This window comes from Lissotriton vulgaris, chromosome 4_1 (assembly GCF_964263255.1).
Source record: "Lissotriton vulgaris chromosome 4_1, aLisVul1.2, whole genome shotgun sequence".
NCBI classification, from domain to species: Eukaryota; Metazoa; Chordata; class Amphibia; order Caudata; family Salamandridae; genus Lissotriton; species Lissotriton vulgaris.
This window is the reverse complement of record NC_141691.1, coordinates 799747521-799773024: the sequence shown is the minus strand read 5'-3', so window position 1 is coordinate 799773024 and position 25504 is coordinate 799747521.

Here is a 25504-nt window from a genome sequence, read left to right as displayed (position 1 = left end):
AGGAATTTCAGAAAAAATGATATCTAAGTTTGAATAAAAATACTGTTACCTTCTGGTTCTATAAAACAAACTAGTTAACATACTACAGGAAATACCATAGGTCAATGGTAAATGGTGGTAAGTGACGCCTTCAGCTACTGATGTTGGTAATTTCATACAGACATAGCAATCACTAATTTGCATTGTCTCTACATGGTGTAGTAATAGATTAGCGAATACATTCATATCAGTATTGTTTCTATTTCTAAAGTGATGTAATTCTATCTCATCTGGTGCTTCTAAGCCTACTCTATCTTGTTTGTGGTGCACTAGCTTTCCATACATACTAGTGTCATTCTGTTTAGCAGCCATCAAGTACGGTATTGATATTGTCAGCCCTAGCCATACCATAAGCACTATTAATACGCTACATATACATATCCTACGCGTGATATGTGAAACCTTAATAAAAAAATTTGAACAAAAAAAAACATATGCATATCCTACAGCATGTCTTTATGCAATTTGTTTTTGAGTTTCCAGTAACTCTTGCATCAGCCATTTTTGGCTAAGGAGACTTATCCCCTCTTTGTAAACTTTACACAGAATATAACTGTGAATTTTCTCAAGTTGGTCTCACTTCTTCGAAAGACTGATCAACAATCAATTCTTCATCACTTTCATCACTGATTTCCAGAGTCCCGAAACCTTCACGGATGACGTAAGTCGATTCAGGACCTAAGAATTTATTTTTCAGTCTTTTCAATCATGGACTTCTCCTTCTTTGAGTGCTTGTCGCCGGTTCAGTTAGACTTGTCACTTCGTCTACTTGTTCAGGCTCTTCATTTATTGTGACTGGCGATATTTAAGTCTTTTACCAAAACCAGGTCATTTATCACCTTTTCTGAGTCTTTGAGCTGGCACTGTGCTTTCTGATTCTTCAAGTGTTCTTTTGTTTTTTTTAAGTTGTGGCACAACTTGATTGTCGTCAACTTCAGGTATCCTCGCTAGCTGACCTTGTCCAGGGCTTATTATTGTTGACGTTTCTGCCCGGGTGGGTTCTTCTAGACTAATCTGACCTGGTTCAGGATTTTGCTTTGTTGGGCCTGGAATTTTATCTTTGTCCTGAACCCGTTTGGCTAATCCTATCTGGTCCTGCACAGGTCTTGCAGTTTCTTGATTGTCTTCTGCCGCTGCGTTTTTTCTAGTACCTATCTGTCCCTCCTTAGACAGAGGTATTGTGGTGGGTGTTTCATTGGTCTGAGTATATTGCTCTTTCCATAACTGGTCCTCCTCATGATTACCATTAGCTTTGATTTCTATAATCTGAGTACCTTCTTCTATTCCTGTCTCGTCCTCACTATCAGTCTGACTATCTAAATACGTTTGACTTCTTGTTCTTATTCTTATTTCAGGTATGTCGACTACTGGAATCCGTTCATCCTGACTGGTGCTCGGTTGTTCTACGTCAACTACCTCAGGATCAACTTCTTGAGACCCTTCAGCTGCACAACCTTCAGCCTCAACTTCATCAGGTTCTGTTACCCTTTTGGTATGGCTGGCGTGGATCCAGTTTGGATTTCTTTTGCACTTTACAGATGTTGTGGTAGCCAGTATCACTTCATGTTGCTCTCCCCACCGTGGTGCTAGGCAAGATTCCCGGATGTGATTTTTTATCACTACCCAATCTTCAGGGTTCAAATTATGTGCTGGAGTTGAATGTCTGGCTTCAGCGTCTTCCCCAACCTGGTGATAGATAGAAAGCACTTGGTCAGCCAACTCTTTGCAGTACTCCAACACTAAATCATCAGATATAGTTAACAGCTGTTGTCCTGGCACACATGCCTGCCTCATTGCCCTTCCCATGAGTATTTCATGGGGACTCAAGCCTGTTTTCTAGTCTGGAATGCTTCTGAGTCCCATCAGGACAAGAGGTAAAGCATCAGATCATTCCAATTAGGTAGATTCACACATCTTTCCCAATCTTGCTTTAATTGTGCCATTCAGTTGTTCTACCACTCCAGAAGCCTCTGGGCGGTATGCACAGTGCAGTTTTTGCTCAATTTTGAATGCTTCACAAATTAGTCCAATGATTTCATATTAAAATGTTTTCCTTGGTCTGATTCAATCGTCACTGGAAACCCGAACAGAGGAGTGAGCTCTCTTAAAAAGACATTGGCCACAGTTAAGCTGTCATTTCATATTTAGTGATCCAACTAGGAGTTAAGTGCATGAGTATGTGTTCTGGTTAACAAAATCACGACTGAATGTGGGACATACACTGTTACAGAGTGTCCCATGATAATGGATTCACTTTGCTCAAGATCATACAAGTTTCAGCTACCGCTTTCAGACGACCTGGCAGTGCTGAGGCCACTGGGTCCAATGTGGCAGAAAAATATGCCACAGGTCATCGCATTAACCCATGGGTTTGGGTTCGAACTAAGAGAGCACAATTGTCTTTTGTGTCACAGAATAGTGGAAACTCTTTTGAGCAATCAGGCATACCTAATGCTGGAGCTTCACACATAATGTTACACAATTTTAAGAAAGAAGTTATGCTTTCATCATCCCATTCAACTGGGTCTTTTGCTTGATTCTTTGTCATCTGAATCAATGGTTTGGCTAGTACTGCAAATCCCACAATCCTTTGCCTGCAGTAACCTATAACTCTAAAACTATTCTGATTTCTTTCTGAGTTTGGGGTAGCTTCATGTTCTGAATTAATTGTTTGGATGGCACTCTCTTGACCCCCCTTTCTATCCGGTGTCCCAGGTACTTGACTGAGGTTGTACAATATTGCAATTTCTGTGGGGACACTTTATGTCCACCTTTTGCTAAATGGTTCAATAATGCAATGGATTCAATCATGCAGTCATTTCAGGTTTTCAATGTCAATAATAGGTCATCGATATACTGCACCAGAACAGATTGTCCAATCAGCACCAGTGATTCAAGACACATTTTCAAAATCTGATTAATGATGGATGGGCTTTCCGCGTACCCTTGAGGAACACGATTCCAAACGTAAAAATGCTCGTCAAATTTGAACGAAAATAAAAACTTGCTGTCTGGATGTAATGGAATGGAAAAGAAGGCATGGCATAAATCAATTACAGTGAACCATCCTGCTCCCCATGGTATTTGATACAGAATTACTGCTGGATTTTGTACTACTGGGCAACATGGGACAACAATTTTATTAATTTTACGGAGGTCTTGGACCACCTTGTACTTTCCGTTTGGTTTCTTTATGCCAATTATAGGTGAATTGCAAGGACTGCTCATTATTTCTTCAAGAATGCCTTGTTAAACCAAATGCTCTATTTCCTTTGCAACCCCTGCCTTTATTTCTGGACTCATTTTTTATTGTCGAATATTTGGGTAAACTGCACATTCTTTTACTGTCACTTTTATGGAATCGACATCTGCCATTAGACCTACTTATTTTCCAGTAAAATCCCATACATCAGGATTCACAAAGGTTTTTAACTCTCCTGGTAAATCTTCTAAGGACATCTTTTTAACTTCTGTTTCTTGTCTGGATAGCATAATTTTATACACTCCGTCTTCATCTGGGGTCTAAATTTCAACACCATTTGGCGTGAAAAAGATTGTGCAGTTCATTTTGCACAGTAGATCCCTTCCTAGCAAGTTTACAGGGCTAGAATTGAACACTACGAATTTGTGCATTTCTTTAAAATTACTGATACAGACTTCCATTGGTTCTGTGACACTGGTCCTAATTTGTTTATTAGAAACGCCCACTACTTGGATCGTTTCTCCCGAGAAGGGGAGGTTTGGGATGTCTGCTGTTCTCACAGCAGAACGGGTAGCACCAGTGTCCAACAATAAGGTAACATCATTTCCCTCCACTTTACCCTCAATGTAAAGACCTGACTGATCAACTGGTAAGGATGTGCCAAGTACGCATTCCTCTTTCCCCCCTCTCAGGCATCGTCAGTAGTCCTCAGATTTGAAAAATGTGTCCTGCAAAAGAAACTGTGGTGTTACCGTCTTTTTCTTAACTGACTGAAGGGAGAACAACGGTCTGAAGAGTGTGATAGAAGTTACCTATGTTTGAGCACTTACAGTTCACCAGTTGTGCATAACTTGTCCAATCCCAGACTAGAGTAAGGTTTCCATCAGCCCACCCATTTGGCGGAACTTCGTCATCTGGAGAACCAGGAGAGAAGGGTCACATAAAGCCAAGATAGTACACAGGCTAAATGTACAAAAGTACTGGAGCTCCTACTCTCTGAATGACTCAACCTCTATGTTTGTCCAAGGTATATAAGGACTGGTGGAGTGCAGTGCAAGTGATAAGTGCAAGTGTGATTAAAATGACTAGAAGGGCAAAAAATATGTTTATTGGGGATTGTCCTAATGCCATATAATAAAAACCACCTGATAGTTCGGGAACATTTTTACTATCATTTGGCTAGGAGTGAGGTCAACATGTTTCAGCCGAGAGGGTTAATGACCCGGCTTTCTTCAGGACCTAATGAATAGTGAGTGCTACTGCAAATACGTGAGAACAAAAATAATAATATATTTCAACAAAGGAAATAAATCAGTGGTTATTAACCACCCTACCAGACATATAGCCCATATGTGTTGGGTTCCAAAGTTACTTCCTCATCCCTGATACAAAAAAAGAATATTATCAAGGATAATGCTACTCAACTTGAGGAGGTGGACGGTAACAAATGCCCAAAACAGGGAGGTTATGTCTGCCACATAGTCGTTCGTATATTGTACACAACTGGTCCCATTAGCCATAAAGTGCTGGTGGTGGAGATTGTAATTTTAATAAACGGAAGGTACTCACCCAGCTTTTTGTGGGGGTAAGCCTCACCTCACCCGGCAATTGCTCAGCGTATGAGGCCCCGCTCTAGTGGTAAAAGGAAAAACAGGGGAAACAACAAGTGATTACATAATCTAACTTGTATACCCCTAGAAAACTCACAAAAACCTTTATCTTGTGTGCCCACAGACCGTGTTATTCAAAAAGGCGGACCCACCTGACCCCCACTGAAGGAGTTGCTTTTAATCTGACCAGGATATTATTGTGCCAAACTCTGTGATTACCACCAAAAGTAGGCATAGAAAGATAGCTGTCATCCTAACCAGAAAAGTTCATGCAGTATTGCTTTCTAGAAAAAGATTAAGCTATCTAAATAATTACAAATATTAATAATGATAATGACCAGCTAAAAATTCATTGTATTAGTTAAAGGTGTTGGTCATAATACATTGAATAGAAGAGTGGTATACTCTGCTGAACATAGTCATGCTAAATGTAGCTTCCATGCCCAAAAGGGGCGAATGGAGGGCAGTCAGAACAAGTTGACCCTTTACTAAAACTGGCTAGAAAGAAGGAAACAAAACACCAGGCTGTAATTCCTTTAGAACAACAGAACTTAGGACTTACCTATTCGTCTGTACCTCATCGCGGTCTGCGAGCAATGTGGGAGGTACCGAGGAAGGCCAGGAGTCCTCTCTTATACTGTTGCTGACTGGTGAATGAGATATCATTACTCAATTAACCAATAAGATACCGCCGCTGTCCGAGAGTAAAACGGCTTGTATCGTTCTCGGTAAAGCACCTAATACGCCTGTGCGGTTTCGCTGTACTGTTCTGTTCCGCGCATGCTTGTTGCATTTTGTCCGTAATGCGCATGCGCCACTGACGCCCTGCGCTTTTTTGTATGAACTGGGCCGGTAAGGCATGCACTCTTCCCGGCCCAGTTCATAAAAAAAAGCGCAGGGCGTCAGTTTCTGGTTAGGATGACAGCTATCTTTCTACGCCTACTTTTGATGGTAATCACAGAGTTTGGAACAATATTATCCTGGTCAGATTAAAAGCAACTCCTTCAGTGGGCGTCAGGTGGGTCCGCCTTTTCGAATAACACGGTCTGTGGGCACACAAGATAAAGGTTTTTGTGAGTTATCTAGGGGTATACAAGTTAGATTATGTAATCACTTGTTGTTTCCCCTGTTTTTCCTTTTACCCCTAGAGCGGGGCCTCATACGCCGAGCAATTGCCGGGTGAGGTGAGGCTTACCCCTACAAAAAGCTGGGTGAGTACCTTCCGTTTATTAAAATTACAATCTCCACCACCAGCACTTTATGGCTAATGGGACCAGTCGTGTACAATGTACGAACGACTATGTGACAGACAGAACCTCCCTGTTTTGGGCACTTGTTACCGTCCACCTCCTCAAGTTGAGTAGCATTATCCTTGATAATATTCTTTTTTTGTTTCAGGGATGAGGAAGTAACTTTGGAACCCCAACATATGGGATATATGTCTGGTAGGGTGGTTAATAACCACTGATTTATTTCCTTTGTTGAAATATATTATTATTTTTGTTCTCACGTATTTGCAGTAGCACACACTATTCATTAGGTCCTGAAGAAAGCCGGTCATTAACCCTCTCGGCTGAAACATGTTGACCTCACTCCTAGCCAAATGATAGTAAAAATGTTCCCAAACTATCAGGCGGTTTTTATTATATCACTGCCATGTGATAAAAAAGCAACTAGACAATGTTAAAATGAAAGGTGAGATACTGGAAGGGGAGTTACGACCTACGGATCTCAATTATGTGTTGGTCAACATGTTTCTACCATTAGGGGTGATCCCCGGTATTCATCAGGACCAAAAAAAAAGGAAGTGGGAGGTGTGGGTCCCCTAAAAGACTCACCCTGTCCTAAATCCTTTATCTTCCAGTGGTAAAGTTTACCCATGGGAAGACACTCCTAAAAATGTAGGGTGTCAGTTAAACCTGTGGAGAGAAAAAGAGGAAAGGAAGTGATTACTATCCTGTAACATAGTGCAAACTCTTAGTGCATTTATTGTGTGCTATCGTACTTACATACCACGGTGGTGTTTGGAAAGGTGCCTTCTGGAGTAGTAGAAGCGTGCTCATAAGGTGGGAGTGAACGCTTCATTGAAGGTTTCTTTAAAGGCTTTCGTAGTGTTGATGGCTGATACCATGAGTGCGTGCTGGATAGCATGCAAGGGGACTATATTAAGTCTATGGGCGGTGTGCGCATTGTCAAAAAGATTTATTTGTGTTCTACGCCGAATGAATACTATAGTTGGCGTGTGCGCAAGAAGAAAATACCCGTTTGGGACTTGTAGTGCTTAACAAAAGAGACAAACCAGACTCACAAACAAATAACATGAAGGTTATCACAAACGTGACATGTCTGAGGGCAGGCTTACTAGAGGAGTTCTCCTATTAGGCTTCAACGGGCAGGGGGTAGGTGCTTCACGATGTACAACGTATTCTAAGTAAAGAAATGTTTGTACTCATGGATAGGTATAAAGGAAAGGTATGGGTTAACTGCTCGGGGGCAGGTAGACTGTTACTTAACCAATGCCCCAAGAATATTCTTAGATGATGCTGAATTTAGAAAAGACTGGGCTCTCATAGCGTGGCACTGCACGCACGACTGGATTATGCTCATCTTGAAAACAGCAGTGCGACTATCAGAAAAAATCCAGATAGAAATCCAAGTAACCGAGAGCCAAATAAAAGCCACGATCACAGGATATAAAAAGAAATTAGATGATTTAAACAAAGAGATGAACGAATACAGAGAGAACCTCACCCAACAGAAAGTATCCAAGTTCCAAAAAGACCTAAAAAATACTCATTTGTGAAAGCCTATCCGTATTCGGACCCTGATTATAAAGCTTCTACCACACAAGAACAGGACTCTGACGCAGCAAGCAACACTTCCCATAGCTCCAACAGCAGTGGAGGATCTAATACGAGCACGCCACGACAAAGACAGAGAGGGGGATATCGAGGACATTACCAATGGCCACAATATAACCACCCTCCATTCCAAAACCCATACCCACAACCTCAACAGTTCCCTATGTATCGTTGGCAACCACCCTTCCAGCAGTTCCCTTTCCCACCAAACCAGTTCCGTCCTCCTTTTCAGAACAGAGGCAGGCGCGGGAGAGGCCGCAACAAACAAGAGAACAACGTTCACTGGGAGGAAGAAGAAATGGTGAGCAGCAACACCAGGAACAAGACCGGAACCAACAGAGCAGGCCCCAGCAACATGAGGAACTAGTGACAAATCTGTTGTCACGCACCTTAACGGAAACAGAGAAAAAAGTCCTAAACAAGGGACTTGGTTTTGTTCCAACAGCCACCTTGGACAAATTTAAGCTACATTGCGAGCTAGCAGCTTTTTTCAGAAAATTGAAACTCAAAGCATTCTTTGAAAAAACCAATACCGAAAACATTGAAGAAATCACTAACGAAACAGGACTGAGAACAAAATCCACTTTTGTACCTCCTCCACACACTGTCCCAGTGGAAATAAACACGTTCGAACATGCAGTGTTCAATGACATTGAATCCACTACTACTCCCTCCCTCTATCAAAACACTAGCAGGTCGGAGAAAAAAGCTATATCCGACCTCAAGAATGACACAACAATTATTATAAAACCAGCTGATAAAGGTGGAGGCCTAGTAGTCATGAACAAAACGGAATACCAAAAAGAATGCAAACGTTTACTTGATGACAAAAATAACTATTTACCACTCGTAAGCGACCCCACAGATGACCTACGAAGAGAGATCATTGATCTGGTAGAAACAGCAGAACAAGCAGGTTACATCTCAAAACAAGAAGCTGACTATCTGACAAAAACTGAGGCCAAAATACCATACTTCTATGTGGTCCCAAAAATGCATAAAAATAAACTACCACCACCTGGAAGACCGATAGTATCTGGGATAGGTTCACTACTAGAACCTCTATCCAGATTCTGTGACTTTTTCCTCAAACCGATAGTACAAGGAACAACCACCTATCTCAAAGACACAAAGAACTTACTAACACTCCTAGAGACCATCAAAATGGAGGAAGATATGATCTTAGTAAGCTTTGATATTGAAAGCCTCTACACCAACATTCCTCAGGATGCCACCATAAATGTTCTCAAAGATACATTGGAACAAACCACATGGGAACACCGAACACCAAAAGAATTTATCATCAGATGTGCCACGCTAGCCCTCAAAAGAAATTTCTTTGAGTACGAAGGCTCCCTATACCTACAAATAGGGGGCACGTCGATGGGCAGCGTTTTCGTGCCCAGTGTAGCAGGACTTTCACCCAACAATCCATACCTAGAAAACATAAAATTCTGGCGCAGATATGTTGATGACGTGCTAACCATCTGGAAGGGTCCACAAGAAACTTTAACAGCATTCATAACCTGGCTCAACAACTGTGACCAACACCTCCACTTCACCCACAACGTGGACAGAAATGAAATGGTCTTCCTAGACATACAGATCAAAAGAGAAAATGAAATCCTAACCACCAAAACACACTTCAAGCTTACAGCAAAAAACAATCTTCTGAGATTCGAAAGTTTTCACCCTCGACCATTAATGGAAAATCTTCCCTATGGTCAATATTTACGCCTACGGAGAAATTGCAGCAACCTTACCGATTACAAAAAACAGGCTGAAGACCTCACCGTGAAATTAGCACAACATGGTTACCCGCACAAGATCACAAACAAGTGCCAAAAACGGGCCAGAAACCAACCCCGCCAAGCCCTGTTGGAAGAAACCACAAGAAACAATGACAGCATACCCCTTACATGTGTCACCACATACAATGCCATTTCAAATCAGGCCAGCAAGAGCATTAGAAAACACTGGTCCATAGTCAACTCAGGAACTCTTAACTGGGAAAAACCTCTATTTTCTTACAAAAAAGCACAGAGCCTGAAAAACAGCTTGGTCAACACACGACCGAAAAATACAACAACAACCAACGACCCCACCCTGACACAGATATGGGGCCTTCCCCCTGTAACGGGACATTCCCGTTGTGGGGACTGCAGTGTCTGCCATCTGACGGAAAACACTAAGACACTAAACCTAGAACCCGGAAAAGTGTGGGAGCAGAGGTCCCACACCAACTGCAATAGCAGCAATGTCATCTATCTCATCACTTGCACCTGTGGTAAACCCTACGTGGGAATGACTACTCGCAAAATCAAACAGCGCATTTGTGAACACAGAAGTACCATACGGTGCAAGAAGAACATAACCAAACTCACGGACCATTTTCTAACTGTCCACCATACCACCAATGACATGAGGTGGACAGTCATTGAACAATTGCAACCAGGTCCCAACATCCAATCCCGTCTTTTTGAAAAAGAGCAGCGATGGATATACAGACTTTCCACTCACAAAAGGGGTCTGAATGATAACATCCCGTGGGGCTCTGTATTCAAATAGTATAACTGCACCTGAGGTTACCCACAACCTTTTTTCCTTTCTATAGTTCCCTACAGCCGCTATGCGCTGCAGTATAGTCTATATTCTCTCTGTGTCAGTAGTTCTCTGATAGACCTAATACCGCGCATGCGCAGCATTATCCTGTCCCTATGACAACACATTTCCTTATGGGCCTCCGTACCGGTCACATGACCATTCCCGGAAGCTAGCTACAGGTTAAATAACAGCCACGCTCAACCAACACTCATAGCCGAGCAGTGGACGGTAGACGTAGGTGATTAGCCTTTCTCCACGACAACAAACTGTAAGTAATCTTTCCTCCCCCACAGGATACTATCACAAACAGTTACTTAACTGTCTACCTGCCCCCGAGCAGTTAACCCATACCTTTCCTTTATACCTATCCATGAGTACAAACATTTCTTTACTTAGAATACGTTGTACATCGTGAAGCACCTACCCCCTGCCTGTTGAAGCCTAATAGGAGAACTCCTCTAGTAAGCCTGCCCTCAGACATGTCACGTTTGTGATAACCTTCATGTTATTTGTTTGTGAGTCTGGTTTGTCTCTTTTGTTAAGCACTACAAGTCCCAAACGGGTATTTTCTTCTTGCGCACACGCCAACTATAGTATTCATTCGGCGTAGAACACAAATAAATCTTTTTGACAATGCGCACACCGCCCATAGACTTAATATAGTCCCCTTGCATGCTATCCAGCACGCACTCATGGTATCAGCCATCAACACTACGAAAGCCTTTAAAGAAACCTTCAATGAAGCGTTCACTCCCACCTTATGAGCACGCTTCTACTACTCCAGAAGGCACCTTTCCAAACACCACCGTGGTATGTAAGTACGATAGCACACAATAAATGCACTAAGAGTCTGCACTACGTTACAGGATAGTAATCACTTCCTTTCCTCTTTTTCTCTCCACAGGTTTTACTGACACCCTACATTTTTAGGAGTGTCTTCCCATTGGTAAACTTTACCACTGGAAGATAAAGGATTTAGGACAGGGTGAGTCTTTTAGGGGACCCACACCTCCCACTTCCTTTTTTTTGGTCCTGATGAATACCGGGGATCACCCCTAATGGTAGAAACATGTTGACCAACACATAATTGAGATACGTAGGTCGTAACTCCCCTTCCAGTATCTCACCTTTCATTTTAACACTGTCCAGTTGCTTTTTTATTAAAACTCTTGTATAAAGTAAAAACCAGGACAATTTTTAACACTCCAACTTTTTTTGTTTGCACCCACACTTCACAACCTGCTCCACTGCAACTCAGGTGTCGAAGCACACCCAGGTGACGCTAGGCCACTTGGGTGGACCCCGATGATGAAGCAAGTCACCACTAGGTGGTGAGTGATGGTTTTTTTAACAAGGAACACTGATTCCACGTTTGGAAAGCCTTCGTCCTACTCATCGGGTAATACTCCTTCATTTGTTTTCTACAAGCTTTTTATTATATTGCATTAGGACAATCCCCAATAAACATATTTTTTGCCCTTCTAGTCATTTTTATCACACTTGCACTTATCACTTGCACTGCACTCCACCAGTCCTTATATACCTTGGACAAACATAGAGGCTGAGTCATTCAGAGAGTAGGAGGTCCAGTACTTTTGTACATTTAGCCTGTGTACTATCTTGGCTTTATGTGACCCTTCTCTCCTGGTTCTCCAGATGACGAAGTTCCGCCAAATGGGTGGGCTGATGGAAACCATAGTCTAGTCTGGGATTGGACAAGTTATGTACAACTGGTGAACTGTAAGTGCTCAAACATATGTAACTTCTGTCACACTCTTCAGACCGTTGTTCTCACTTCAGTCAGTTAGGTTCGTACTTAGGGGTATGGAGCACAACCAGTCTCTAAACATTGACCCTAGACCCGTTTCTTGTTGTTAACCGTCTTTTTCTTACCACTTCCCTCTCGAAATCCGGTGTCCACATTGTATTTGGGTTGACTCACAAAATCTGGCATAGGGGCTTGAGGTAACTGATTCTGTATTACCTGTTGCGACTGTCTCATTGACACCTCCTTCTGCGTCTGTGGATTTAAATTTTGATTTTGGACATTATTATTCCGTACTAACTTACACTTGTTTCTCCAATGCCCAAATTTTCCGCACCCATGACAAGGAAGCCTTTTCGTTGCCTCTTCTTTACTCATTTTTCATCTGGGTTTACCTCCACTTCCTTCACCTTGCGCCTCCCCTCTTTTCTGATTATTTGCTTGCTGACTTAACTGCAGTTCCTGTTGTTCTGCCATTTTTACTTGAGCCCACATTACCTTTTCTTCTCATTTCTTTCACTTATTATCAATTTCATCCTCACAGTATTTTAAATACTTGAGAATTTCGTCGAGAGGCTTCGCTTGCCAACACACTTTATGTTCTTTAATCGTTTGGGCGATTTCTGGTTTTAGTTCGGACACAAAACGATATATAAAATGTGTCAAGTCCTGTTATCAATGTTTTCTAACCCACTGTACTGTTTAAATACCTGCAATAGACGTTCATAATATGCATGTACAGATTTGTCTTTATTTTGGGTGGTTCTGTCTATTTTTGTCCAATCTGTTTCTTTTGGAGGAATCTTTCCCTTTAAGTAAGTTAGTATCTCTAGGGTATTCATCATTTGGCCAATCTACTGTAATTTTACACTCGGTCCACAAATCAGCTGGAACAACAATGTCAAACAACCCATCTAAATCTTTTAACAGTACCTTCGAAACCTTCACAAACCTTTCAACTTGCCGGTACCATTCAACAGGTTTTTCTCTAAGCTTTGGGAAGTCATTAGTAAATGATAAAATATCTTGTCTGGACCATGGGACATGTACATAACCTCCTCCTGGCACTTCTCTCATCGGAAACAATCTTTCGACCTTTTCTGCTTCTTTTAGTAAATACTCAGATGTAGTTTTATTTGCCTGTGCCTCTTCCTTTTTCTTTGTCCATCTAGCTTTCCATTTGTCTAAATCTCCCCATTTTTGCAAAAACGACAACAATTCCTTTATCTGCAATTTTCGTCCTGACAAAATCAGCTCTATACGGTTTCTGTAATACCTTTGATATACCAATGTAAATTCCCATTTCAGAAGCCAAATGCATTATTTTGTCATGGTATATTTTCGTATTTCGAGTAATACTTCGACATATAAACAACAGTTCATCCTTATTAAAAGAATTTAGCCTTTCCAATCCTACATTTCCTGCTACTATTTCTTCTAATTCTACCCTTAATTTGAATATGTTCAATACTTTAGGCTGTGATTTTGGTTTTGTCAATGTCTCGGGTCATCTTTCTAATTCATCTGAGCTTACTACTGTTGCACTTCTCGTTCCTGAAGATGTTTCAATCTGCACTTCCTTTGAACATCTGGGAGTATTCTTTCTGATTGAGTCACCCACTGGTTTTCGTATTGGTAAATCCATTAAAGAAATTACTAACTCGCATTCACTTGCTTGATCATCAACTATTAGGGTTTCTTTCCTAGGCTGTATTATGGGTGTAGTCAGAACAGGAGTTTTAGGACTAGTTTGCTTATCTCCATATAGAGGAACTACCGGACCTATAGTTACTTGTATTATTCGGGCTTCAGGACTTGTATTTAATTGAGTGATTTTCTGAATTAACTCACTACGCTGTTTGTTTAATGCTTCTTTCTTTTTTGGAGTACCTTTTCCAATGAGGTTTCATGTATAATCTGTGGAATCAAAGGTGGTTGTAGGAATGGAGCACTAGGAGTAACTCTCTGGGTTTCTTCTTGGTAAGGTGGCAGATTTTTCATTAACAAATCCTCTAAATAATCATCATCCGAATCACCACCACTAGTCATTAAACATTTTGTTTTCCCAGTACACTTGCTTCCAGTGGGTTCTTCTGTGGTAAAGACAGGATATAATCCTTCCACTAACATAGACTGTCTCCATTGTTTCATTTGTTTATCTCGAGTATCCTTTGGAAATCTGGGATAAAATCTGCTAAAACTCCTATCACCTCGAGATCTATCTCGCTCAAAAGCTTCTGTTTCCCACTCCTCTAGGGCTTCATATTGGATTAATCTTGGTCTGGGATCTAACTCATTCATGCGAGTTTGCAAATTGTGCAATATTCTACCATTAAATGTACCATGTTTGGGAAATGCTAATATGCCATCAATTTTGGTATATTCTATCCAATTCTCTAACCACACACAAGTGTAAAAGCCTCTTTCTACCATCATGTATGATGCAGGCATTTTTGGTGGTGAAATAATAATTCCTTCTCTTGTTTTTACTAGTTCATCTTTTTTAAAGTAATTCTTGATTTTCTGCATAAATGACGTTTTCTTTTCTCTCCGTACATGTTATGTGGTCTTTCTATAATACTCTGTTCCCGGGCAAAACCTAAATACCTTCTATCTGGATGATTAATTTTCTATGAATTTCTGATAAATTTTTTTTTTTTTACTTTGCAGAAATATTTCACAAATACCAGCACGTCTATTATTTTCAGTGACCAATGAGGTTTAGACTTACAAGCAGCGTTAACCAATGATTGAGCTGCTTTTCTGTGATGTGAATCTCACTCTCTGCACTCACTCCTCCTTTACAATTTTCTCACGGTTACACACCCGCTGTTTCTACCAATCCCAGCGTGGCTCTCTATGACATCAGTGCAGCACCCGCGACTGACTCCCTCCTTTGCAAGGTAATACGACAATTCAATTTCTTTCACATTTTAATAATACATTTCAGTTAATTGACAGCATGAAAACATTTGCTACTGGCCCTGTTTTGACTAATTCCAAAAGAAAAGACAATTTCTTTCACAACGAGTAAACCTAATTCCGTCTAAACTTCATGCACTGCGAGTAAAACAATCTCCACTTACTCTTCACTTAAGCAAAAAGAACCAGTTACTACTTCAGTATTACCCTTTCTAGGTGATATAAGAACAAAGTTTCACCAGCAACCTCCTTTGCTACCAATCACTACTTACTGAAGATCCGGGTTTTAGTACCCAGCGGCGCCAGGGGAAACGCCCGATGTCTTCGGGTTCACCCGTCTTAAAATACAGAGACACAGGATACTTCTCGGTGATGTCAAAGACCAAATGTATTGGCTGCAACCAGGAACAGAGGTCTACGAAGCAAAACACGGGTGGTTCGCTAGAAACTACACAAATTCATAGAGCGGAGTATCGTCTTTTATGCTAAAATTCACATTCCTGGCTAGCATCAGTTACATACAAACGGACCAATCAAATGATGACATTTCATACATATCGCATGACGACATACCCACTTTCGGTTGTCCAGGCCACCAGAAATGACCAAGCAAAATCCAACATTCCTGCTCGAACAGGCCGGACGGAGCCATAATAAAAGACCTCAACCCAAATCAGTAATTAAGCCATAAAGGAAGAAACAGAAGCAGATGAGAAACAAGATAGAAGGGTGTGTGCATGTACCATAAACTCAGCAATGTCCTGCTCTTTGATCTCTATCTGACCAGCTGCCTAACAAGGAACTGGCTCAACGAGGTCAACCTCGGGCAAGGGAGTCAGCTCGTTCAGGTCACACAGAAGTCAGCTAAAGGTGTACGTGTCTCAATGACTCGTTCGGCCGTAGTCATCGGCCTATGTGAGGGCAACCACATAAAATGGTTGCCGTACACAAAATGGAACCCGAAGGTTCAAACGAAATCCCTGAATACGTAGGGTTTCCATTGATCGATTATGACGAAAACACTCATACATACCGCACTCGTCATTTGCGGTCTGCTGACACCAAAATCGTCTAGATGCGACGACCTTTATTGAACGGGTTCAGAATCACGGAACCTCACTCTCACTTTTATACTAGAATAATCCCTAACTAGTGCTTTAAGTCTTACCTAACTTTCCGCACCTATTTCATAAAGTCAAGTAACCTCACAGCAGTATGGCTTCTATTTACCAACCACTTTCCTTATCCCGGGATATTGCAAACAACAAATAACAATACAAGAAGATTTTGGTTAGAACATAAAATCGATAAAATCAATAATCAATAATCGATATACAACTAACTACATATTTTTAACAAAACCCTAACCATAGCTCTGCTACTAGAAAAGTATACTGATAGCGCGAGGGACCACTAGCTCAATTTACCATACTCACCTGGGCCCATAAACATTTACACTTTGAACTTGTAGTCCTGATTTTTTCTACTAACCACCTACCAGTAATTTGAGTCCTTTTAGGACTTATATCTGTAAACCTTAACTTACCAATCCTTGTCACTTTTACTATAAGTCCTAGGGATCGAAAAAGGTGTTAGAATAAATAAGTAGTATTTAAAAAATTTTACCTTTCCTGTAATAACCACAGACTCGGGAAAAGTTTTAAATGCTTTATCTATGCAAGTTTAAGTGAGTTTTCATTCAAATTACAGAGACCATAAATGTCATAAGTAAAAATATGATTAATAAGATATAAACTTTGCAAGAAAGCACAAAACCACCTTTAGACATTGGTACCTGGGAAGGGTGAGAAAGGGAAATAGCACAAGGACATGCCACATGGATTATATTTACATAGAGTGGTGCAATGACCAATCCTGGCCATGGGCTGGGACAAAAAACAAGGCTCCTGACTAATTAGGTGCCCACGGGATAAGACAGGTGCAGTTTAGGACAGGTGACCTCCGCTAAGTGCAACGCCAGCGTCACACCCCTCTCTAGCAAAATTTGGTACCCCGACCGGGTAATCGATAATTTCCCCACCAACACCTCGGTTCTTCTGACAGAGTTCTCCGCCAGCACCTCTGCTCTTGATCTTCTATAGCATGCGTTGGGTCAGTGACAGGTTAGCTACTCGGACAAGTCGGACAAATTCTCCAACTAAACCTACCTTAGTTATACCATTTCCAGGGCAATGCACCAACCCTAAATGTTGCAAATCTATGTGTTCCCCTTCATTGATTGGCCAGAAAGATGAGAAGAGATCATCACATCAAATTAAGATGAGATCATTCTTCATTGACTTGTATTGATCAAGTTCCCGCCCATAATTTATTTCTCACAATTTTATTCCACCCAGCAATATTTGTATATAATTTGAATACATTGTATTTGATACATCTCGTTTACTTCCTCTCTTGAGGTCAAATGTGCAGGTTCCCAGGAACATTGTTGGTAAGAAGAGTGTTAGCTGCCATTCAATGACAGTAGCTTCATGATTTCCAGGGATTCTTTGCGCAGGCGCAGCTTTTTCAATATGGAGTTTTGTGTCACTTTCAGGCCCAAATACGAGCTGATAATAAAGTCAAAGAGAAACACATTAGAATACAAAAATAAATGAATGCACTGTATACCACTTACCTCTACTCTAACCCGATTACTTCATTTATACTATGAATAGTTAAGCAGAACGAACAATGCTTAGTACAAGCAGCAGCATATGCTTTAGTATGAGTAAGCATGAAGCGGTCATCTTGGCAAGTCCCATGTCCACTTGAAAGGGGAGAGGATGTAGCCTTGCAGTTATAGCAGTCAACCTCAAAGCTCGGGAACAGGGTTCGAGTCTCGGCAACGACACTCAACATACTGTGATTCTGGGCAAATCACGTAATCTTCATGTGCCCAACAAAAATGAATGTGTCCGTCTGTAATGAAACTGGTGCTCATGTAAAGCGCTCTGATACCAGATGTCTCGGATCTAGTTCGAACTATATAAAACTCTTATAAAAATTTTTTTTCAAAAGCACAGAGTCAGTTGAAGGTGAACAAAAACAAAGAAGAGAACCTGAATAGACTGAGAATCAAGTAGAGTGGGCACAAGCTACTGGGTCTCATTACACTTTTAATTCTGACACAGAAAGAGAGTTGATCCCTGAAAGAGATAAAGAAAAAGAAAAAAGGGAATCAGCTAAGCGAAGTCGTGAATGGAATACAACAGACAGTGTTTCTGGAAAACAAACAAGAAAAGGTTATAAGTGGCCAAGAGGGCTAAAGAAAGTGAAATATACATTGAATAAGAAAATTCCAGATACTGTGATTGAAATATCAAGCCAATCTTAACAAAGTGAGACGGAAAAAGACGAAAATACAGTCCGCAGAACAAAAAGAACACGAAAAAAAAGCAAGAAGTACACAGCTCCTGAATGCACATATTTGGCTGCTGCAGCAAACAATTTGGAAAAAGAATTCATAAAGTTTTGTTCCAAAGGCAACTCATCTTATGAGCCACCTTAAATAACCTGTTCATAAGCAAAGGGGTGCAGATAAAGAGAGAGGAGATTTGAAAATAAGGGCGGGACCAAAGGCTCAGAAAGTGTCTGGTACACAGATTTTGCCTTGCTAAAATGTTTGAGATTTTTAAGAATTTTGGGGATTCATAATTTTTGCTAAAATTTAAGATGAATAAAACTGAGACTGGTAATCAACATCAAGTTTTATTTAGGCTAAGGTGTTTTAACACTTGTTTCAAATGTGTTCTTTTAATGTTGTTTGTTTGGTTCATACTAATTTTCATAGTAACTAATGAGAAGAAAATTCTTAAAGAAGATTGAGGGACTAAAATTAAAAAGCTAGCAGGGAATGGCTTACATCAAAATAGTTGAATGAATTTCCTTTTGTTAAATGTTTCTACAAAACCTCTCTATGACTATGTGGATATTATGAATGTAAGAGATTATTATTGGTGCATGCAATTACCCCTGTCTGTGTCAGAAGGGGTGACTTATCACCGCCTTCTACTAACATATGAAATTTCATGTTACGTAATAACAAGTTTATTTTATGGCAAAGACCAATTTCAATATTATTATTCGAATTTTGATTTAGTGTTTTCAGAAATTCCTATTAGGAAGAATATGAATGTAGTAAGTAGTGCAAGGAATGCAGACTATATGGGAGATTCTTTTCATACTACTAAGACTATAGATACTGTATACGTGCATCCAAATAATCTAACTTGTAGCTTACATAGTGTAGAAATACAATTTATAAATACTGTAGAAGATAGGTGCCAATAATTCAGAAGAAAAGCTGCAGATCAAAAGTCTAACAAACCTCCATGGGCTCATAAGGAGGGTGATTACAAGAAATTAGAGACATATGCTACAATGACTCTAGATTGGCATCACAAAAAGAAGCTTTGCTTACTAAGACAAAAACTGAATATAACAATTATTTTATTGGTTCTAGTGAATATGAACATTCCTTCCTAATTACAGGGCGATTGGGATTAAGAGGTGGTATTGATCCTGAAGTTTATTATGTGTGTGGTAGAAATGCGTATTATACATTGCTACAGGATTGGTATGGGTGCTGTTACTTGGGTATAGTTTTCCCCAAAATCTACATGAGTGAGAATCATGGAACCAATGAAAAGAAATTAACAGGGAGTAAAAGAGGAATTAGCGCTGCAGAGATAGTGGGAGATATTTATGGTACATTGATACCTTCAGTGGGAGTAATCTTGAACTCACATAAGATTAGAAAGTTGTCAACAGTAGTTGATCGTTTATCAACGAATAATGCTTGTGGGTTTTTGATGATTGACACTTAAATGGTGGCAATGAGATAAATGGTTTTACAAAATAGGCTGGCTCTTGATGTATTATTGGCAAAAGAGGGCGGAGTCTGTAATATGCTGAAAATTCAACAATGTTGTACTTATATCCCTGACAAAAACAAAGACTTGGAGGGATATAATAGTAACATGACACATTTGCTTAATGATTTAACAGAAATAAAAGTCGATGGTGCCTGGGAAAAACTTGGTAAGGGTTTCTCCTCAGTAGGTAATTGTTTTTTAACATTAAGTAACAACTTGTTAGGGTGACTACTAACACCAATAATTGCTATTGCTGCTGGCATACTAATAGTAATACTGATATATAAATGTTGCAAATGCAAATGCAAGACAAAGATACTAAACGAAGAGCAAGAAAGAGGAAAGGAGATGAAATAGAATTAGAAGATAAAAAGGGTGCTTACTATGAGGTACTGAAAGATATAGAGGGTGTAGATTGAAAAAACTGAGAACGACAGCATTCTGAACAAAAGAGATCGTAATCAGATCTTGTAGTATGTGTTATGGCTTCAGTCGCCATCAAAGGAGGGATTGATGAAGCATGATCTTTGCTAAATAATCTTGCTTGATCAAATCTCCTCCTAACAGTGTTATTAACAAAAACAAATGTCTAATGGTGTGACGTTTAACAATTTATGTACACGGGAATATTTGAAGGTACAACATGAAAATGTGCAAGAAAAGCACAAGATGTTTAGTAAAATAAAAAGCTGATTAGTTACATCACCTAACATGCTGAAAGCGTGAAAATTCCATGAAGTGTTTTTACGAAGTTAAAGGAGAGAGAGAGAGAGAGAGACATGAATAAGTATGTATTTAGAATTATGCACATAAAAATATGAAAATGGTAACATATAGAAAATGCTATAGAAAATGTTTCGAGGACTTTTTATCCTATTTACATAACAAGAGAAAACAAGTCTTATTAATAGTTTGATTATTGAAAGTAGATTATACTTATGACTCTAATTAAAAAAATTATTTCCTCTTTGTAATGTAGTTTTCATTTGTTGCTAAAATATTAATGTATGTGTTTTATTTCCCCCAGAAATTTACAAATTATGTTTTCTTTATGAAGGCCTCAAAAACCCTAATAGTGTATTTTTCTTTTTCCTAACATAGGCCACAAAAGAATGTATTTTGTCCTTGAATTATTTGTAAAAAGCTGATTTATTTGTTTAATTGTGCTTAGCGTATCACTAGGTTTTCCTCTTCCTATGGTTACAGTATTTCTTTCTATGAATAACTAATGTAAGCTGATGTGGAAATGAGTGAAGGACAAGAATATTCATCCTGCTCCTGAAGAACGAGGATGACATCTATTCTAGCAAGAACTTTAACGGAAAAAAAACAGGCTGAACTGACTGAGGCGAGGATCACCTCATAATATGGACCAATCTAATTGCGTGAAATTAAGACACTGTAATTTAAGGCGGATATAACTTTTTAGCAATTGGGTATAATTACTACAGTCAGTAAAGAACTTGGCAGTAGCCGTTTCTATCAGAAGAGAGCTTTGCTGCTGTACTCTCTATGCTACTCTGGCTGGCTATTATCCTTGCAAATCCTGAGTGAGACTTTTCCTGTGTTTTTGCACTTCATCGGCTGGTGATGTTGCTTAAGGTATACCCATTCAGCCAAAGGGTTCGTAATTTTTTACTATTGCACACTATGCATTAGTTTTCTCTGATCTAGGTTTGTATGAAAATTTGTACGGCATACTGAATTGCAATGACATATTTTTTGTTTCTTTCTCTCTCTCTCCCCTCTCAAAGCTGTAATTGATTATATGATGCATTTGCCAATGAACTGTATTTCTTTATTGTGAAATTACCTGTAATATTGAAATAACACAAAATCTATGATTTTTCATATGTGCTAGTGTACTGACCATTCATATTTTGAAATATTTAGATTAAGGTGTCTTGTTAAGTTTTTAGAGTTTGTCAATATTTTTGAAATTATTGGACATAATATATATTGTGACTCATAGCTGCCAAGTTTACATCTAGCGTAATTGTGACATGACAATGTTTCATTGTCCTTTGCTACATGTTAATGCTTATGTGTTACACTTCAGTTTTGCCTGTGTAATGCAGATGGTAGCCTGATTCTTCCGCTCCTGACGGCACGGAGCGAAATCGTCAATTTAAAAAAAAAATATTGCACCAAAATGGCCATAAGTTACAGCTCCTGGTAGTGCTTGATTGCTAGACTTGAAGCGATGCTCCAGGGTTGAAGTGGATTGTGCCTCGCAGCTTCTTTTGCACTGAGTAATCTGCTGAGAGCATCTAGACTGTCTTCCAAAATGGCTGCCATCACTGTCAATGCTCCAAACTCATTGGGAACTCTGAAGCGTTCATGACACAACCTCGACTCCGATTCAGGCATGCCTCTATCTCCTTTTTGCTGTAGTGCAAGTACCCACATCTTACCTGCTTGCTTTGCGTCACTGCTCCGGTGAGACCATCCTGTAATGAAACTCCATCATGCCTAACTCTAAAATGGCACAGACGAGCGGTGTAGCCTAACAGCGTCTTGGCTCAACCCGATCTCCGCACTGCGGCTATAACCCCTACCTTTCAGCCCTCAACTCAAGGGCTCAGAGAGTGGTGGATGCCAGTGCTGAGCTCTGCTTAACTCTGTTACTTGTATGAACCCTCAACAAATGAATACGTGCCAGAAGCATGGCCCAACATGAGGTTTCAAAGACGCCCCATCCTGCTTCCTTAATTGCCTTCTTGCTAACTTTCTGCTGCTTCCTCCTGCTCTCAATAAAGAAAGCTCCCTATGTGGTTTGGTTGTACTGTGCCTCAACTCCAGACCAATACTTGTACTTAATTTAAGCCTGTATGATCCAAAAGGGATGGAGCAACTATTGGAGGTGGGGACCCCTTACCCCTCCATTGCACATGCCTATTTCTGTTGCAACTGCCTGACACTTTCATGTGATGGATGTCTCCATGTGCATATGTGATTTCCTTGAAGATGCTGTGAGCATGGGGTTACAGCAATGAAGTTACAGCCTTAACCTCAACCAGTCAGACATAGGTAGTGGATCTAATGTGAGGTGCCGTGCCTGAACCTAACATGGCGCCACAGCTCCTCTAATCAGTCTACCTGGCCATGAGGTCTCCAGCCTGTTCTGCCCATCCTAGCAACACTGTGCCCCCAAAGCCAATCATCGGCTGATCTCACAGGCTATCTACCTGGATCACGTCTTCCAATCCTGTTGCCCTCTGCTGGAAGTGCCGCTCCATGCCAAGATGAGTTTGATGCCACAGGGTAAGTTTGAGCTGCCATTACAGGGAAGGTGCTCTGTCATTAAAGCGCTGGGAGGCGCCACTTGGACGGTCTAAGTCTCATTGCAGCTTTGGCTGGACCAGCCACTAGCCAGCCTCAATCCACAGAAGGACAACTCAAAAGATTTCGGTTCTCAGACTGAACCCCAGAAAGCACACTGCCTGCATCAACCTTATTGAAGCTCGCCATGCTTTGTTTGGGTTCCTGCAATGTTACACTTGTTCTGGCTCCAGAACTCCAACAAAACAAGTCCTTCTTACCTTAGATAACTGTGTCACGATTCGCCCTCCCCGACCTCTGGTAAATCACTGCCTGCCCTGTGCTGAGAAACGGGATGAGAAAACTACATATCCCATGATCCTTTGCACCGCGCGCTCCTATGACGCGACGCAGTGAGGGATTATCAGGAAGTCTGGCGGAAGACGCGCTGCCGATTATTCCTGCTTGTGCCCTGGCTCGAGTACTTTGGATTTGTGTTTCAGGATCGTGGAAATCGGCAGAGGCAAGTTTTGGATTGCGCTGAAGAGACACGCCGCCTTTTGCGTGTGGGTTCAGCGTTTCCCGTCTTCAGAAACTCGTTTGTGGATTATACTGGTGGGGCTTCGGAAGCGCCTACAACGTGGTGTTCCTTGGTGTGTTGCCGCTCGTTTGTGGATTTAACTGGAGGGGCTTAGGAAGCGCCCGTGTGTCCTTCCATCATTCAAACACCAGGTTTTTGCTCGGAACCGAGTGGGGCATTTACAGTCCTGTTGTATTTACAGAATCCGTTTGTTGTGTACTTACAGGGAGCGTCTTGCTCCGGTTAGCGCAGGACACCTTGTTTTCGGTGCCGCCTTACCTTACAGTACTCATTAACCACTTTGAAGCGCTTACAGAGCCGTATCTGTAGAGACGCTATCCACATACTTTAAGCTGGGCCTATGATTTGTTTTCCTAACTCTTGTATTATAGGGAATGTTGGAGAGATCCTGGGGTAGTCGCGTCTTGCACACCCTGAGGTCAGTCTTATCAGCATTTCCTCAGAGGAGAAAGACCTTGTTGTTATTTACCACCGTTACCAGGAATGTGATTGTTATTTTGTTTTCATTGAATGGTGCTCTGGGGCAACTTTAAGTTATCTGTATCCTTCACAAGGGTAGGTGTTCATTGCTGGCCTAATCTTTCAGAAACAAGGAAGGGAGGGAACCAGGGGGTTTGCTAATGATCTCTGCATTGTATTTTCCAGTAGTATAACCAGGGGATATAGAAGCCGCCCTTAGATCCTTCCTGCATAAAGGCACACCTGTGGGATATACAGGTGAGGTAACAGGGGTTTTGTTACATGGTATTTGTCACGGTTGAGGGTTCTGCAGTACTTATCCCCTGTTTCTGTGGTTACAGGTTGCGGTTACAAGAGCCCAGCTGTTCTCCTCCGGACCCCAACTTTCCCCCCGCTTGATCGCCTTAACAGTCTGGGCACAATTACAGTCAGACTTGGGTTGATCTAGAGGTGGGCCCCCTTATAGCATCGACCCCATCCTGAGGAGCATCCTGAACGGACCTGACAAACTGTCTTTGTCTGTCCCACCAGCTCATCATATCAATGTCTTTTGGATACCAATCGCAGTTCCTCTACCTTGCTACCCAAGACTTCTGAATGAGGTCTCCTTCGAACCTTCAGAACACAGAGCGCTTTGCAAGGCTGTGGATGACCACGTGATGACTATCCTTACCCTAGCAGTAGCTGCTTAGGTCATACCTACAGATTCCCAACTGGCATGAGCCTCTATCATGACAAAGACACCCCGTAGCCAACAGCTCCCACCAATTGTCCACCTCCAGATCTGGCTGTAATGATGTCAAGATCAAATACCCCCCGAATCGTTCCAAACAAACAATGAAAAATATGAAACACAGGATCTTGAGAGACGTCCCAGAAACCCTCTCCACAGCCCAATATGCTAATGCAAAGTCTCCTTCAAAACCGACCTTCTCCTCTTCATTTACAGCACTGACTTATGGATCAGGTCCTTACGCAAATTTCTCCCATCCTTATCTCTCTCTAGCATCCCATTTGGTCATAAACTCAAATAGTCTTCCCCGTTTGGCCTCTTGGGTAACCTTTCTATATCCATTTACAACAATGGGAAAATCATGTTCCAAGCCAATGACACAATCCTGGCCACGATCAACTTCATTTATCTCCCCCTCTCCGCTCATCCATTACACCCCTTATCCATTCTCCTCCGCCGCCAGTCTACCCAGACAGCACCTCTCACCCCGGACTCTTCTACACTCTTCTACAATCCGAAAGGCCTCCCACAACCCATAGCTCACAACCAATACCAGACCGTGAACATCTC